This window comes from Perca flavescens, chromosome 1 (assembly GCF_004354835.1).
Source record: "Perca flavescens isolate YP-PL-M2 chromosome 1, PFLA_1.0, whole genome shotgun sequence".
NCBI lineage: Eukaryota > Metazoa > Chordata > Actinopteri > Perciformes > Percidae > Perca > Perca flavescens.
In genome coordinates, this window is record NC_041331.1 from 31,552,568 (window position 1) to 31,571,257 (window position 18,690).

The following is an 18,690-nucleotide window of genomic DNA, read 5'->3' on the forward strand; positions in this document are numbered from 1 at the left end:
GTGAGAGTGAGTGAAAAAGGAGGGGCGGTGTCGAAGTGTAGTCCTAACACAAAAACAACTCCAAAAATGGCTACTCCTGTGAGCTGCACAAAACTATTTAGCCTCAAGAGGGCGGTAGTGGTGCTGGGTGCACGGAGAGGGGCCAAAGAAGCTGGGGGGTTGCTAGGCAACGCGCACGCTTAGCCGGTATGGTAGCTAGTTCCTGTGTTAGCTCTGTACGAACGTAAGCCGATTCCACGTGGCTAAACTACAGCGTTAGCTCGGGAGCTACGCGGCTAGCCTGTGTTGTGTGTGTGTGTGTGTGTGTGTGTGTGTGTGTGTGTGTTAGTAAAAGAAGAAAGAGAAGAAGAGTAAAGAAAAGAGGCACTCTGATCTTAGTTATTGATAATGACCCAGTCCCCCTCAGCCACTCAGGTCTGGGCTAACGTGTAGTTAGGACAGACTCTGAGACTTTTGTTTTGCTGAGGAAAACGTTACTATAACCACTCCAGTGGCTAACAGCTGATTTTTGCGATTCTATCGCAGACAGTAACTAAACCTCCATGAAAGGAGTGACTTAGCAGGTAGCGCTTATGGTTTTAACCAGCTACTTAACACAACATCAACAGTACCATGATCTATTGATACATTCACAGAACCGATTAATAATCACATATGGACCAGTACATGATTAAATCAGATCACCTTAATGGCAACAAGTGGTAGCGAACCCTTTGCTTATTAATAAACACACTACTTATCTCTGCCCAGACGTAAGCCTTCTTACGGTGTGTTCAGTCCGTTGGTTTCTGTCCATAGATTTCCACAGAAATGAAACAGAACGAATCCCTTGGCGCTCATCAGCAGCCACAGAGAAACTTCCTCCAAAAAGGCAGAAAGGGGGAAGTTTAGTCGACTTTGAGAAGAAAAACGTTGTTTCATTCTCACTGCAGATATGAAAACTCTGGTCCGTTTTCAAGGATCCACCGAAATAAAATCCACTTTCTCCAGAAAATGGAAGTTCAGCACAGGCGCTTGTGCGCTCCCCTCAGCAACTGAGTTGCAATGGAAGACGAGGATTTTCCTAGGATCAGGCTTTTTATAGGTTAAGACCCCCTGCTGTGTTTATGGTCCCGCTGAACCAATAGGAAGACTCAAAACTCTTGAAAGGGTGAGGACTACAATCTTGTAGTTCTTTGACTTCCTGCCAGTTGTGAGGCGTTTCCCTTCTGGCTGGCACTTTCGCATAGAGGTGTGAATTAACCCGGCTTTGGGGTTTACATGCAGGCCAAGATTCCTTTGTCTCTGAGCACATGTGTGTCCTGTATCCAGAGGTCAGTTTAATCTGAGGCCTTTTGGTTAAAATCAGGTTTAACCAGACTCTTGGTCCCCAACAACAGATACGTGAAAATTCTAAAAAGTATAGTAGTGAAGTATTTGTACTTTGTTACATTACAACACTGCTCTTTTACTATATTATTTGTTCACCTTTCCTTTATCATTTGTCTCAATTGTATAATTGCTTTCTCTTCTGTCCAATGTCCCTCTCTCCTCTTTTCTCTCCAAAAACCTTCCTAACCAGTTACAGCGTTAAAGCAGTGGTGAGCACTCAGAGTACGGTTGTCTCTATAACTCTTATGGGTTTCCTTCTCAGGGCCGTTTCTTCACCGTGCTATCTCTATAATGGAGCCCCCGGGAGCCTGAGCCAGTAACTAAACGAGAAAGGATTTACACAACTGAGCACTGATTGTGAACGCAGTCCCAGCATCACTGAGACCAAGGGCAATAAGATGGCAGCCTGCTGACAGTGAACATCTTCTTACGAAGATTGCTGTCTTTCCGTCTTGCACCTAAGGGGGTTTTAGGGGCATGTGAGTGAACATAAAAAGGCTATGTAGAGATGTACGCTGAATATATAGTTGCGTAAAGTCATACCAGAAAGCATGTTGTTGTCTCTCGGGTTGGTATTGCATTGTAAATTAAGAAGCTCTTTAGTTTGAAGACTTATTTTTCTGATTCTGTCTTAACATGTGTTAAGTTCTACAACCTTAACAATCTCAATGGTAATGTAAGAAAACAGTAAAGTTTAAAGTTATAGTTCAACCTGTTGAACTATAACTTTAAATGGCTGTGATCGGAGTATGGTGCTAAAGCCAGAAGCAGCTTAGCCTAGCTTAGCATGAAGACTAAAGCAGGGGAAAACTAGCCTGGCTATGTCCAAACTTCTGTCTACCAACACTTATAAAGCCCAGTGATTAACACATTGTAATTTTTTTCAATTTCACGTTTGTTTACCCCTGCTTCAAGTTTAGTCTATATCCACAACGTTCCACTTCCGGGATTGCTCTCGTTCTGCTGGAAATTCCACCGGATGTCACTTGTTTCGGATGTCCCTTCTCGGATGTCCCGTTACCTTCCGCTTTCTTTGTGTTTAAACTTTGGTCAATTTATGAGGACTATGGTTAACTGCTCCTCAGATCTCTACAGGGTAATTCCAGACAGTAGCTAGACTATCTGTCCAATCTGAGTTTTTTCTCACACAACAAAATCACCTTTTGAACATACACGTTCCACCAAAACAAGTTCCTTCCCGAGGCTATTTTGCAGCGGCACCGGGCCCCGTGTGGCGCCTAGCGCCAGCCAACACAATTGTAATTGGTTTAAAGAAATGCCAATAAACGAGAGCAGGTGTTTCTCCCATTCCGCAGCGCTGTAGACGAAGGTCTGGCAATGCTAAGCTAAACTGAGCTAATCACCTCCTGTTTCTATAGCGCACAGACATAAGAGTGACATCAGTCTTTTCATCTAACTATCAGCAATAAAGTGAGTAAAAGCATATTTCCCAAAATGTCCAACCATTCCTTCAAGAAATTAATATCTGCAAGCTTGGTGCACAAATGTAATTGTCAGAGCTGGAATCAGACACCCAATGTGAATCTAACAGTGTTGGGCAAGTTACTTCCAAAACGTAATACATTATAGATTACTAGTTACTGTCATTTGAGAGTAATTAGTTATATTACAATATTACTGTCTCTGAAATGTAATGCTTTACACTACAGTACTTTTGCATACATTTTGAGTTACTTTCACCAAAATAACAGTGGAAGTTTGACTTGGCAAGTAGCTTGTGAATTTCACCACCGGATCAATAAAGTCTCCTTTTTATCCACTTTATTACATCATAGATTATTTATAATATTTTGTATAATTAAAACGTACAATTAGTGAAGTAGGAGAAAAAGAAAATACTCAATTATAATTACCTTACAGTTGTATTGAAGTACGGCATTGTTACTTTCCACGGCTGGTAAAATGCAATGGTATTTACGTGTAGCAAACCTAAACATTAGTCTACACAGCAGCTCATACACACTGCTGTCCGCGCTGACGTACCGTCACCTGTTGGGACACAGATGTTGTCCGTACCGTCTCTGGTTCTGGCTCTGACCACGGCAACAGTGACTGGACAGCTCGCTGAAAATAATGTCCATCTCGCAAATGTATCGGTCTCTGCAGTCATCTCAACCATCGAACACAGCAACAGGAAATAATACTCACAGCTTTTTTTTTTTTCCTGTGAACAAATGTTTGTTGTTGTTGGTGAATTCTTAAAAAAAAAAAACACCACTAAATGTTGCGTTAAAATGCTTTTTAACTCGCGTTAATGAGATTGTAAAGGGTATAATATTAACGAAATTTTATTAGTTATATTACTGCGTTACAGCAAAAAGGAATACATTACTGTAATTGCGTTACTTTTGTAACGCATTACTCCCAACACTGGAATCTAAAGTATAAAGAAAATGTTTTATTAAAATGTTTATGCAAGTTCTGCTCAAGAAGAGTCAAGAAAGTACTTTTCACTTTCACTTGAAAGTAAAAGAAAATGTTAAAGCAATTACAGTGTGAAAGCCAAGGTAAATAAAACAAAGACATTCTTACAGCATTATTCCACACACAGAGTTGTTGGCAGAGTTATGTTGAGGTTAAATCAGGGGACGAGTAATATAGCCTTGAATAATTAAAATAAGTGCCCCATGCTGTGCAGCAATAATTAATCACTAGCATAAAGCCAAATGTAAAGTAATGACTAAAATAAAGATCCAATCTTTTACAGTTTTTTGGAATTACTTAGAGATGAGTGATTCTAATCTATAGGCAGTAGTATGAGTCATCCTCATAGTTTTTGAAAAAACTAAAATTAACTGATGAATGTGATTGGTAGAAATAGCAAGTTCTCACTGAATTAGCCTAAAATCTAAAAGAAAAAGGCACCACCTTAATAAAGAGAATTTGCCTACATATTCTGCTAATTTGTTCATTCATTTCAACTCAACCTTCTTTACCCTACAGTGCACATTACATTCATGGTACCACTGTTACATCACCAAGTTGTTGGTACCTTCTGTTCATTACTTTAAAGTGCTCATATTATGCTTTTTTTCTCTTTATTGTGTTATATATTTTATTGTGCATGTAATAGGTTTACAAAGTGAAAAAGCCCAAAGTCCACCCCAAGGGGACTTACCATCTCCAACAGAAAACACTGTTCACAAACTGCTCCAAACAGCTCTATTGTAGTCCAGCCTTTACTTCCGTGACAAATGTGCGTCAATTTGTAACACACTTTATAATGCTCGCCTAGCTGCTAGCGTGGCACGCCCTCATACTCTGCTTCTGACTAGCTAGCAGTGCTTACCTAGCTACTGCGCATGTGCAACTCCCAACAAAGATGGAACAGAAGTGTTATGCCTCACTCTGTAGCTAAAACGAAAGCCCAACACACAGGGTGAAAAAAGGAGCTGCAGCAATGTGTAGTACATCAAAAATGTAGTGTTTTTTCAAAATTAAACTACATAAACCCTTTCTGGTACAACCTCTAAATACAATTATGAACCTGAAAATGAGCATAATATGGGCACTTTAAGGTCAAAATATCTGCACAACACACCTGATTAACTACTCGACCTATTTGCAGATGGCATTTTAATATAACTGATTAATCGCTTTCGTTAGATTGTCAGGGAAGGCATGTAGAGTGTACATCTTCTAATACAGCTGCTGACTGACAGGAGCATCAACTACGGTTTTTTACTTCTGTGCCTGCTCTCCAGAGTATGGAAAGTACACATTACCATATCATAAGATTATAGTAAGCCATTTACAGGCTTTGCTGCTCGCAGCCTTGGAGGCAGCAACTTTAAGAACAGTGAAAATCAGCATAAAGATCATGCAGTGAGGCACTGAAATATGCTAACTATCAACACTGCAGTTGAGCCACAAAGAAGAGGGCATTGTTTAAGACCACCATAAACCATGCATTGACTTAACACCTGCTACCCAGGAGCTTAGAGCTGTATGGAGATACAAAACCACTGTGGAGCACCAATTTTAACAGGCACTACCATAGAACCCTTTCAGGACCATTCACTTAGCTGTTGCAATTTCCATTCTGTAGTTCAAAATGACACCATCTTTTATTGATGTGGTGTTTCCCAAGCTGATATGGAACCCCTCTCAATAATTAATCTGATGCAAGGCTTAAAGGTCCAGGCCAAGAGAGTGGCATGCTGCTGCTCCTCTAAGGACCACAGTGATCATTTGGCCAAAGTCTCGGTTATTTCCATCTATCCATTTATCACTTTTATTATAGGTGTGATTAAACCCTGCGTGTGCTTCCATAAAGGACTTACGGGCCTTTGCTTGTTTAATACATTCCCCTTCCACTGACAGGACTGCACTAATCTCATTTCCCCATGAGTCACTGTGGCTAATATAACGGCTTCCCGCTGCACACACCCCCATACTATTACTACTCTTATCACTAACATATCACATTTCTCATAAGAAACATATTACATGGGGGCCTGGGAAGCTTACCTGGTAGAGCGTGCGCCCATGTGCAGAGGCTTAGTCATCGACACAGCGGTCGAGGGCTCGGTTCCGACCTGTGGCCCTTTGCTTGCTTTCATGTCTAAATGTGTCCTGTCTGATAAAGGCCTAAAATGCCACTAAACAATCTCTTAAAAAAATACGGTGCAGCATTTGCAGGTGCACACATTTTTACTGGTTACTCGTACCGCTACAACTACCAAAAGCCAAACGACTGCTGTTACTAGCAGTTACCTTTAATACTACTACTGCTACTGACACAATTTCAATGTCTGCTTTTTAACTTTCTTCAATTTGCCAGGGCTAGTTATTAAAATCAATTTTCTACTGCTTAACTGAGTCCAGGTTGCTGTGGCAGACACCCATGTCCTCAGACATATTCAACTCCTCCTGTGGGATTCCGATACCGATTTACCCAAAATGCCTTCAAAGGGATGAATCCAGGAGCAGAGGTATGCTGATGCCCAAACCATCTTAACTGGCTCCTTCCAGTGTCAAGGTGCAGCACTGCTACACCAAGCTCCTTTTTCTAAAGGGTGTGCTCAAGAGACCCTACAAAGGAAGGTCATTTTGGCTGCTTTCATCTACAATTGTATTATTTTAGTCACTAACACTCATGCCAGTTGGTAAGAGTTGGAATGATATATACAAGATGGTGCCACAGAATGATGACACGGTGTGTTGTTGCGCTCTGTTTTGTTTTGTGTTTTAACTTTGTTTCTTGCAATGGTACCCGTATCTCATTCACCAGTGAAGAGCTCGTGAACTTCAGTGGAACAACACCATCGGACTTATTTCCCACTTTTCTTCTCCCTTCACTGGAAATTTTGGACATTCTGGTCAAAGGTGCGCTCACCTTTGCTCATGCAGCGAAACGCCGGAGGAGAGGGAAACGGGCCGGTGTGCTTGTGGCACACCATTACCGGGAATATTCCTCTCTAACGTGCGCTCACTGCCCAACAACCTGGAGGAATTACAACTGCTGTTGGTTAGAAATAGGGACTTTTCTTCATCTGCTGTTTTGTGCTTCACGGAGACGTGGCTCTGTGGATTAATACCGGACTCTGCGCTGCAGCTGGCAGGCTTCCAATTCTACAGAGCGGACAGAGACTCGGACCTCTCCGGCAAAACTAAAGGTGGACGAATAGGTTTCTACATCAATAGTGGCTGGTGCAACGACGTGACAGTGATCCAGCAGCATTGTTCTCCTAACCTGGAATATTTCATTATAAACTGTAAGCCTTTTTATTCACCCCGTGAGTTTGCGTCATTCATTCTGGTCGGTGTTTACATCTCACCGCAGGCCAACGTGCAGGACGCGCAGCGCATGCTTGCCGACCAGATACTGTGCGTGGAGCGGTCCAACCCGGAATCCCTAGTTATTGTCCTTGGTGACTTTAATAAAGGGAACCTCACTCACGAACTCCCTAAATATAGACAGCATATTAAATACGCCCGACCAGAGAGGAGAACTTTCTGGATCACTGTTACACCACAGTCAGGGATGCTTATCACGCCGTTCCCCGTGCTGCACTTGGACACTCTGACCACATCATGGTTCACCTGATCCCCACCTACAGGCAGAAACTAAAGCTCTGCAACCCTGTAGTGAGGACATCAAGGAAGTGGACCAGTGAGGCTGTGGAGGATCTCCAGTCGTGTTTGGATTCTACTGACTGGGATGTGTTCAGGACTGCTACCAACAGTCTGGATGAGTACACAGAAGCTGTGACGTCATACATCAGCTTCTGTGAGGACTGCTGTGTTCCATCAAGTACCAGGGTGAGTTACAACAATGACAAACCCTGGTTCACAGGCAAACCCAGAAGGTTAAGGCTGACTAAGGAAAACGCATTCAGGAGTGGGGACAAAGACAAATTTAAAGAGTCAAAGTACAAGTTTAGCAAGGCGGTGAAGGAGGCTAAACGACGGTACTCTGAGAAACTCCAAAACCAGTTTTCAGGTAACGACTCTGCGACTGTCTGGAAAGGACTTAGGCAGATCACCAACTATAAGCCTAAAACCCCCCATTCCTTCAATGATCGACACCTAGCCAAGCTACAGCCACTGTGCATCACCTCCACCTCCCTCACCTCAGCAGGGTCCTGGGCCCCCCCACCAATGCTCTCCTTAAAGGTCTCCACCTCCACCCCCCTACCCACCTCAGTGACGACTCTCTCCATCCACGAGAGGGATGTCAACAGACTCTTTAAGAGACAGAATCCCAGGAAAGCTGCTGGACCGGATGCTGTCTCCCCATCAAGCTTGAAGCACTGTGCTGATCAGCTGTCTCCAGTGTTCACAGACATTTTTAACACCTCACTGGAGACATGTCACGTGCCAGCCTGTTTCAAGTCCTCAACCATCATCCCTGTCCCCAAGAAGCCAAGGACCACAGGACTTATGGCGCTTTTCCATTACATGGTACATACTCGCCTCGCCTCGACTCTACTCGCCTTTTTTGGTTTTCCATTACGAAAAAAAGTACCTGGTACCTGCTAACAGGTACTTTTTTTATACCCTGCAGGCTGCTGATTGGTCAGAAAGAAGCGTCACTGATCACTGCATTGCTAGCGAGAGACCGCATTTTTATATAGTTCAGCCAGCGGTGTTTTTTTGCTGCCGGAGGCTCCACGCAGAGCTTTCTCCGTAACATACAAGTGGCCTGATGGTTATACTGGTGCGCTGGTGTGTGCATGTGTGATGTGTGTGTCAAGTCGCCGTATGTGTGTGTGTGGGGAGCTAGTGAGCGAGGGAGAAGTGAGAGAGTGGCGATTATCTCTGCAGCGAGTAGCGACTCTAGAGTCATATAGATGTGAGAGAAACAAAGCGAGTAGCGACTCTAGAGTCATATATATGTGACCACGGTGGGAAATCTGGAGCAGTAAACGTTAACTATCTCTTTGATATCATGTTGTTTACGGAGACGGAGAACCAGGAAATGCGTCTAAGCCACGCCCACGGCAGTCGCTATGACGACCAGCCACGCTGAGGCGATACTAAAATCTGCAATGGAAAACGGACGCACAGTGAGTCGAGGCAAGTAGATTCGAGTAGAGTCGAGGCGAGTCGAGCAGGTACCATGTAATGGAAAAACGCCATTAATGACTTCAGACCCGTCGCCCTGACCTCTGTGGTTATGAAGTCCTTTGAGCGCCTTGTGCTTTCACACCTCAAAGCCATCACCGACCCCCTCCTGGACCCCCTGCAGTTTGCCTACAGTGCCAACAGGTCTGTAGACGATGCAGTAAACCTGGCCCTACACTACATCCTCCGGCACCTGGACTCTAATCTAATCCTGTTTTTGGACTTCAGCTCTGCCTTCAACACCATCATCCCGGCTGTGCTCCAGGAGAAGCTCTCCCAGCTTGGTGTGCCTGACTCCACCTGCAGGTGGATCACTGACTTCCTGTCTGACAGGAAGCAGCATGTCAAGCTGGGGAAACATGTCTCCAACTCACAGACCATCAGCACCAGATCCCCTCAGGGCTGTGTTTTCTTTCGCCTCTGCTCTTCTCCCTGTACACCAACAACTGCACCTCCAGTCACAAGTCCGTCAAGCTTCTGAAGTTCGCGAACGACACCTCCCTCATCGGACTCATCTCTGATGGAGACGAGTCCGCTTACAGGTCGGAGGCTGACCACCTGGTGAAGTGGTGCAACCAAAACAATCTAGATCTCAACACTCTAAAGACAGTGGAGATGGTTGTGGACTTCAGGAAGAACCCAGCCCCACCTGCCCCCATCACCCTCTGTGGCTCCACAATTGACACTGTGGAGTCTTTCCGCTTCCTGGGAACTATCATCTCCCAAGACCTCAAGTGGGAGCTGAACATCAGCTCCCTCGTCAAGAAAGCACAACAGAGGATGTACTTCCTGCGGCAGCTGAAGAAATTCAACCTGCCAAAGACAATGATGGTACACTTCTACACAGCCATCATTGAGTCCATCCTCACATCCTCCATCACCATCTGGTACGCTGCTGCCACTGCCAAGGACAAGGGCAGACTGCAGCGTGTCATTCAGTCTGCAGAGAAGGTGATTGGCTGCAATCTGCCGCCGCTCCAGGACCTATACGCCACCAGGACTCTGAAGCATGCTGGAAAGATTGTGGCTGATCCCTCCCACCCCGAACACAAACTCTTTGAGCCACTCCCCCTCTGGCAGGAGGCTGAGGTCCATCAGGACCAAAACCTCACGTCACATGAACAGCTTTTTCCCCTCCGCCACTAGCCTTATCAACAAGGCCCAGAAACCACCCTGACTCTCCATCTGGCTCTTCATGCCACTGTTCTCCTGGTAGGGTCTCCCAAGGCAAAGTGGTCTCAGGGGAGGGGCCAGACAAAGAATGGTTCAAAAACCCTATGAAACAACGTAGAAGAGGTGAAGTTACCCTGCCCGGAGGACGCCCGGGGCCCCCCCGCTGTGGGGGAAGGAGCCGGAACTGGTGCGGCAGGTGGAGCACTACCGGTTAGATCTGGTGGGGCTTACCTCTACGCACAGTCTCGGTTCTGGAACCATACTCCTGGATAGGGGTTGGACTCTTTTCTTCTCCGGAGTTGCCCAGGGTGTGAGGCGCCGGGCGGGTGTGGGGATACTCACAAGCCCCCGGCTGAGCGCCGCTGCATTGGAGTTTACCCCGGTGGACGAGAGGGTCGCCTCCCTACGCCTGCGGGTTGTGGGGGGGAAAACTCTGACTGTTGTTTGTGCATATGCACCAAACAGGAGTTCGGAGTATTCGGCCTTCTTGGAGACCTTGACTGGAGTCCTGCATGGAGCTTCAGTGGGGGACTCCATTGTTCTGCTGGGGGACTTCAACGCGCACGTGGGCAATGATGGAGACACATGGAGAGGCGTGATTGGGAGGAACGGCCTCCCTGATCTAAACCAGAGTGGTTGTTTGTTGTTGGACTTCTGTGCTAGTCATGGATTGTCTATAACAAACACCATGTTCGAACATAGGGATGCTCATAAATGTACTTGGTACCAGAGCACCCTAGGCCAAAGGTCAATGATCGATTTTATAATCGTTTCATCTGATCTGAGGCCATATGTTTTGGACACTCGGGTGAAGAGAGGGGCAGAGCTGTCAACTGATCACCATCTGGTGGTGAGTTGTCTCAGGGGGTGGGGGAAGACTCTGGACAGACCTGGTAAGCCCAAACGGGTAGTGCAGGTAAATTGGGAACGTCTGGAGGAGGCCCCTGTCCGACAGACTTTCAACTCACACCTCCGGCGGAGTTTTTCTTGCATCCCTGTGGAGGCTGGGGGCATTGAACCCGAGTGGTTCAAAGTTTCCATTGCTGAAGCTGCAGCGAGGAGCTGTGGTCTTAGGGTCTTAGGTGCCTCAAGGGGCGGTAACCCACGAACACCGTGGTGGACACCGGCGGTCAGGGAAGCCGTCCGACTGAAGAAGGAGTCTTTCCGGGATATGTTATCCCAGAGGACTCCGGAGGCGGTTGCAGGGTACCGAAGGGCTGCAGCCTCTGCCGTGAAAGAGGCAAAGCAGCGGGTGTGGGAGAAGTTTGGAGAAGACATGGAGAAGGACTTTCGGTAGGCACCAAGGTGCTTCTGGAAAACTGTTCGCCACCTCAGGATGGGGAAGCGGGGAACCATCCAAGCTGTGTACGGTAAGGATGGGACACTGTTGACCTCAACTGAGGAGGTAATAGGGCGGTGGAAGGAGCACTTTGAGGAACTCCTGAATCCGACTAATACGCCCTCTATGTTAGAGGCAGAGCTGGAGGATGATGGGGGATCATTGTCACTTTCCCAGGTGGAAGTCACTGATGTGGTCAAACAACTCCACAGTGGCAAAGCCCCTGGGATTGATGAGATCCGTCCAGAAATGCTCAAGGCTCTGGGTGTGGAGGGGCTGTCCTGGTTGACACGCCTTTTCAACATTGCGTGGAAGTCTGGGACAGTGCCAAAGGAGTGGCAGACTGGGGTGGTGGTTCCCCTTTTTAAAAAGGGGGACCAGAGGGTGTGTGCCAATTACAGGGGTATCACACTTCTCAGGCTCCCTGGTAAAGTCTACTCCAAGGTGCTGGAAAGGAGGGTTTGGCCGATAGTCGAACCTCAGATTGAAGAGGAACAATGCGGATTCCGTCCTGGTCGTGAAACAACGGACCAGCTCTTCACTCTCGCAAGGATCCTGGATGGAGCCTGGGAGCATGCCCAACCGGTCTACATGTGAGATGTGGACATCTGTAAAAGGCATATGACCGGGTCCCCCGGGAGATACTGTGGGAGGTGCTGCGGGAGTATGGGGTGAGGGGGTCTCTTCTCAGGGCCATCCAATCTCTGTACGACCAAAGTGAGAGCTGTGTCCGGGTTCTCGGCAGTAAGTTGGACTCGTTTCAGGTGAGGGTTGGCCTCCGCCAGGGCTGCGCTTTGTCACCAATCCTGTTTGTAGCATTTATGGACAGGATATCGAGGCGTGGTCGGGGTGGGGAGGGGTTGCGGTTTGGTGGGCTGGGGATCTCATCGCTGCTCTTTGCAGATGATGTGGTCCTGATGGCATCATCGGCCTGCGACCTTAAGCACTCACTGGATCGGTTCGCAGCCGAGTGTGAAGCAGTTGGGATGAGGATCAGCACCTCTAAATCTGAGGCCATGGTTCTCAGCAGGAAACCAATGGAGTGCCTACTCCAGGTAGGGAATGAGTCCTTACCCCAAGTGAAGGAGTTCAAGTACCTTGGGGTTTTGTTCGCGAGTGAGGGGACAATGGATCGGGAGATTGGTCGGAGAATCGGCGCAGCGGGTGCAGTATTACATTCAATTTATCGCACTGTTGTGACAAAAAGAGAGCTGAACCAGAAGGCAAAGCTCTCGATATACCGGTCAGTTTTCGTTCCTACCCTCACCTATGGTCATGAAGGCTGGGTCATGACCGAAAGAACGAGATCCAGGGTACAAGCGCCCAAAATGGGTTTCCTCAGGAGCTTGGCTTGGAGCCTTAGAGATAGGGTGAGAAGCTCAGTCATCCGTGAGGAGCTCGGAGTAGAGCCGCTGCTCCTTCACGTCGAAAGGAGCCAGTTGAGGTGGTTCGGGCATCTGGTAAGGATGCCCCCTGGGCGCCTCCCTAGGAAAGTTTTCGAGGCACGTCCAACTGGGAGGAGGCCTCGGGGAAGACCCAGGACTAGGTGGAGGGATTATATCTCCAACCTGGCCTGGGAACACCTCTGGATCCCCCAGTCGGAGCTGGTTAATGTTGCTCGGGAAAGGGAAGTTTGGGGTCCCCTGCTGGAGCTGCTCCCCCTGCGACCCGACACCGGGTAAGCGGATGAAGATGGATGGATGGATGGATGGATTATTTTATTTTTATTTATTTTTTATTTTTTATTTTTTATTTCTATCTTTATTTTTTATTTAATACATACTGTGTACATATACTTCCATTTAGAGAATGTGCGATGTGCACCAACAACACCAAAACAAATTCCTTGTATGTGTTAAAAAACGTACTTGGCAATAAAACCCATTCTGATTCTGATTCTGATGTCTGCTCATTTCGCTTCATTTGTCTCATACTTCATCTTACCCTTGCTCATGAACAGGACCTTGAGATATAATTTACCATTATCTGGGGGACTATCATGGCCTCTTGACTCACTCTCTGTTTTCTTCTCACTCTGCTGAAAACCACTCCTTGTCAGAGTACAACACCCACTGACGATGCACTTGACTTATTTGATGCCAATGACGTGGACACAACGTTTTCTCTGGTTACAAGCCTCAAACGGCTCGTAGCAGTTGCCCCGCAACACTATTTTCCCACAGCTACTTCTCAAGGGAAACTGTCATAATTATTTACATCCACAAAGCATGTGTAGACTGGATGAGCAAACTTATAAACTATCCAAGGTCCTTGGAGGTAAGAGTAAAGAGCTGATCCACAAAGAATGGAATGTGCATTCTCCCTCCTGAGTTTAAGGGTTTGATGATCTGTGACAGTCTCCTCTCCACCACAAGCCCCATCTGCCAAGACAGTCTGGTCAAAGCCCTGCCTCCTCGTCCTGAGTCATAGGAGCATCTTTGAGGCCAACTCAAAGTTAGTCACGTTTGAGTTTTAGTTTTACATTTATATCACATTTCAAGATGTGTATTGATAAATTGTACTTAAATTGTGCTAACTATGATAATTAGTTAGCAGGACTGGTTAATGTGGCAGAAATGTCTATCATGATTTTATTTGTTGATATATACCACAATTTAAATAATTTAATTGATCGAAAAAGGCCTTTAGCTCTTGAGTGATAATGACAGATCAACCTCAGTAGTATTTTATTTTGCGTTAGAAATTTGACCACATTAGGAAAGTGTGATTTGAGCAGCTGAGGAAGCTGTACTCAGGGTGAGTTTGGAAAGCAGGTGATGATTGGGGTTTAATTACTCTGGGAAGTTGGTTTGGGTGACTGGATGGAAACACCATTCATCAAAACTATACTGTAAATATGTTGTGGGGCAAGTTTCACAGATATAACCCTAATTAATCTTATATGAGGGGCATCAACTGTCACCGCTACAGTGATTGTCAGTACAGGAAAACGGGCTGACATTAAGCTCATTAATAGTCTAATAGTTAATAATCTCCACAATGTGCATCAATTTACTCAGCTTGCACTTTTTTAAGCTTTTCCTGCCTTTTTAAAAAGTTAATAACAAAAATGTAACATTTGCTCACTTGCAGTACTATGTAATGGATTGGATATTTACATTCATGGCTACTGTTCACAGATTTGCACAATGTGGTGCATCATAAAACATTTGTTCACAATGCATTCTTTCTACGGTCAGTGTAAAGTCCTTGTGTTAGATATAAAACAACAATCATTCCCACTGCACAGCCTATTGTATAAGTTTTAACTGTATAGCCATTTACCTTAATGGCAGGTTATTTTATTTCCTGATTCCCTGATATTTCGGCAGTAAAAAGGTTTTAATCCTAGGATAGCATGGATTTAATCATTTACCCCACAGCAATAACAACCTAAGTGAGAGAAAACTGTGAGAAGCAATTCCCCCCACTGAAATTACATGACCACTAACCACATAAAAAATCTACAGTTTATCTACTCAAAAACAATTTTAAAAAAAGTGCTTCAACTGGCAACATATAGCATTCCCTCTCTGCAGCCACCAGTGTATTGCAGCTTGGCTTTGGGTTTAAATCTTATAAGGATGTTGAAGAACACTTAACTTTGGATCAATAATGTTTCTGCCTCAGTGCCTGCCTTTGTGTCCCAGTGGAGCCTCATTCAGCTCACAGAAGTTCAGTGTGTCTCATCAGTATGCAACACAACACCACATATACAGTACATTAGAAGTGTTTGGTCAGCTGCCTATGGGCAAGAGAGACTCTGCTGCTTTATTCTATTGCTGTTTAGTCCAGCCAGGCAATGAGCACGGAGCAAAGTAAGAGTGCGCTTTGATCTTATCGTTATAAATCGCATCAGAGTGCAGAGTCAGGTAAATTACAAGGAACAATAGGATTACCTGCACTCATTGTAATGCACAATAGTAGACTCCAGATCGTACCATTTAAAATCTGTTGTAACAGCTGATAAATCCATCGTAGAAAGTGTGTGCTTACACTGTTTTTGTGAGTGAGGACATTTTTGTCAAGGAGTTCTGAATTCTTTATTAATTTCCTTTTTATTTGCTGAAGTGACTGAGATGAATCTCCCTGCCTGTGTTGTTGTTTCATAACTACTAACTTGGACGTGGGTCATCAGTCTTAAACACACACGCACACACATGCACATGCACATAGAAATGTAGACAGATATACCACACACACACACACACACACACACACACACACACACACACACACGCACACGCATATAAATACACTGGTACACAGTTCACACAGAAGGAAAAGGCAGTTTCAACATGATTAATTGGGAAGGCTTTTTTTGGGCACTGCTGTAGTTTACACTACAGTGCACAGCAGATGGAGGGAGTGGGAGGCAAAGGCTATGAAAATGTTGTGGATCTAGAGGTTTCACAGGTGTACCAAAGACATTTATAATAGAGCAAGAAGAGTTGAGGCTTCTTGTGTGCATGTGTGAGACCACGCGTTGTGTGTGTTTCTATTTTTGCTGCTGGGCCAGTCAGCAGGCTTGTCCTGGTGAGTCAGGGTGTATGTGTTGACAGTGACATACAGACACACTGACAGAGGAGATGGAGGGTCAGCCCGGTGCATCCTGGGAAAGGTCTGGAAAGTGCATGGCTTGACCCAAGTGGACCTGATAGGTTTAGGTTGGGTTGTGCTTTGGTGTGCGTTAAACATTGGTGGGTGACAAACGTGGGTGAGTTAACTCATACGCATACCTCCTTGATGCTTCGGTGGTGTGCTTTGATGTAATATAACCTCTCCAATATTGCTCTTCAGATCCTTTGGCAGGTTTATCGTTACAGACACATGGTCTCTTTTAATCTACAAAGATTTAGTTTTAATTTTAGTTACACCTTGTATTTTAGTTTAATATTTGGTTCAATATGTGTCTGTAGATTCAATAAAGTGCTGACACAGGCAGATACAGAATACGTAGTCTATATCCAAGACGTTTCATTTATGGAATTGTTCCGGTGCCGCGGGAGGTTCCGCCGGATGTCTTTCCTTTTCGGCCGGATGTCCGTCATCTTCCGCTTTCTATGTGTTGGCGTTCTAAACTCTGAATGATTTATGAGGACTATGGTTAACTGCTCCTCAGATCTCTGCAGGGTAAATCCAGACAGCTAGTTACACTATCTGTCCAATCTGAGTTTTCTGTTGCACGACTAAAACTACTTTTGAACGTACACATATTCCGCCAAAACAAGTTCCTTCCCGAGGCTATTTTGCAGAGGTACCATTGCTCCGTCCAGTGCTTAGCATTGAATTGACAGAAAGACTTGTACACACTAGTTGAAATATTTCAACCGGATGGAAAACGGGAGAGAAAAAAAGAGAGAAATTAAGTGATTATTCTACTTCAAACCACTGAGAAGTTCAACTTGATCTATAGTTGTTTATGCACACTGAGACAACCAGTCTGGTTGTTAGAGGAAAGTTAGTCTCTATCCTTTGCGTTCCACTTACGGGACTGTTCCGGTGCTGCAGGAAATTCCGCTTTCTTTGTGTTGGAATTTTAAATTCGGTAGATTTACTAATTGTTGACTGCTCCTCAGATCTCTGCATGGTAAATTGAGACCAATCTGAGTTTTTTCTCGCATGACTATTTTGCAGCGGCTCTCTGTGCGGAGTTTAGCACCGCCCATTGACGATGGTTTAAAGAAATGTCAATAAACCAGAGCACGTTTTCCTCCCATCCCCGAATGCTATGTGTATTTAACCTAATTAGTTAATTTTTCATTAAGCAACCATTCACAACATGGCTCTTTGGTCATGACAATAAGTGCAGTTTGACGTTGACAGTAGTAGGTCTGCATGATATGAGAAAAATATGTGATAATGTTGAATATCGCAATAACAATATTACTTGCGATAAATATACAAATATAAAGTGTACTCAGTTCTGCATTTCTGCTGCTTTCAGTATCCTGCTAAAATACAGGAGATTGCTTGTTGAATTTAAAACAAATGAAAGGAAATTATTAAAGGAAATTATTATTTTATTGAACAAATTGAACATTTAATTGAGTGTGAAAGGCACCACTTAAAAAAGAATGAGTTACATTTTAAAGTGCAGTTTTCTACTGATTTTTTCTTTCAACTAACACAAACAAATCTCTGAGTGTCTTTCGCGATATGTCACAGCCTTTCGCGATGTGTTTTATTGCGCCAGTTGATATCGCGATGACGATAAATAAACAATATATTGTGCAACCCTATAGACAGTAGTAGGTTTAACCCAGTCCAAAGAGGAACATTAGTATTATTTAAGTAATATGTTAAACCAATCTGATGTTGAGTGAAACAGAAGTGTGAACAGGCTTCATAATAAAGATTCTCACATTGTCATATATATACTGTAATTTGTCTCGACAGGGATTGTATTTAAAAATGTTTCATACATGGATCCTTCAATACATTTATTCTCCTGTCCTCTCTTTTTGATTGCTGTGCTGTGGCATGCTGTATTAATACAGATTAATCAGTGTCAACTGGCCTGGCTTGTTTTCTCTCTCTCCCTCCTCTGTTTTCTCCCTCTCTTGATTTGGTTTTGTCTTTCTCTTCTCTTTTTCCCCTTCCGTTCTCATATATCTGCCTTTGACTTTCTCTGACTATGCAGTTTTGAGTCACTTATGGGAATGCAGTGTCTCTTCTGAAGGGCATTTTAGAATATTTGTCCTTTGCCACTATAGTAAGAAAAAATATAGCCTATATGTAGAGTGAACACAGTTGGAGAAATCGGTTCAATTCTACCCACAGTCTGCATGGTGTCGAAAACAGTAACTTTAGTTTCCACTCATGTATGTATGCTTAGATTGTAAGGGGTATGTGTAAAATGGTTGGGGATGTCAGTGGTGAAAACATTAGATGTCTGTATGTCATTTTAATGTATGCTGAACTATTCCATAAAACTATTTCAGTTGATTTGGAGAAGGCTGACATGGAGCTAAACTAGCTAACTTCAAGGTGCCCTTAACATACCAATCTCTACCTTGCTTTTAATGAGATGACGCAGATGATATTTGCAGGAATGCCATTATCAAGTGACCTATTTCTTTCATATGTTGCTCCCTCCTCCCCTCGATCATCTGATCTGCATGTGTTGGAGCCTATTTGAATCACTTTTCAGAGTTCCGAGTTGAATTTTACTGGCTATGCATTTGTAACCAAAGCTCCAATCACTGGCTCATGTT

The 18,690-nt window shown here is 44.6% G+C and overlaps 1 protein-coding gene across 1 annotated transcript in view; it reads left to right on the top strand.

Moving 5' to 3' along the window:
* LOC114560940 (FERM domain-containing protein 5) overlaps positions 1-18,690 on the top strand; it is a 94,340-nt gene that overhangs the window by 57,378 nt on the left and 18,272 nt on the right. The gene's annotated exons all lie outside the window — the stretch shown is intronic.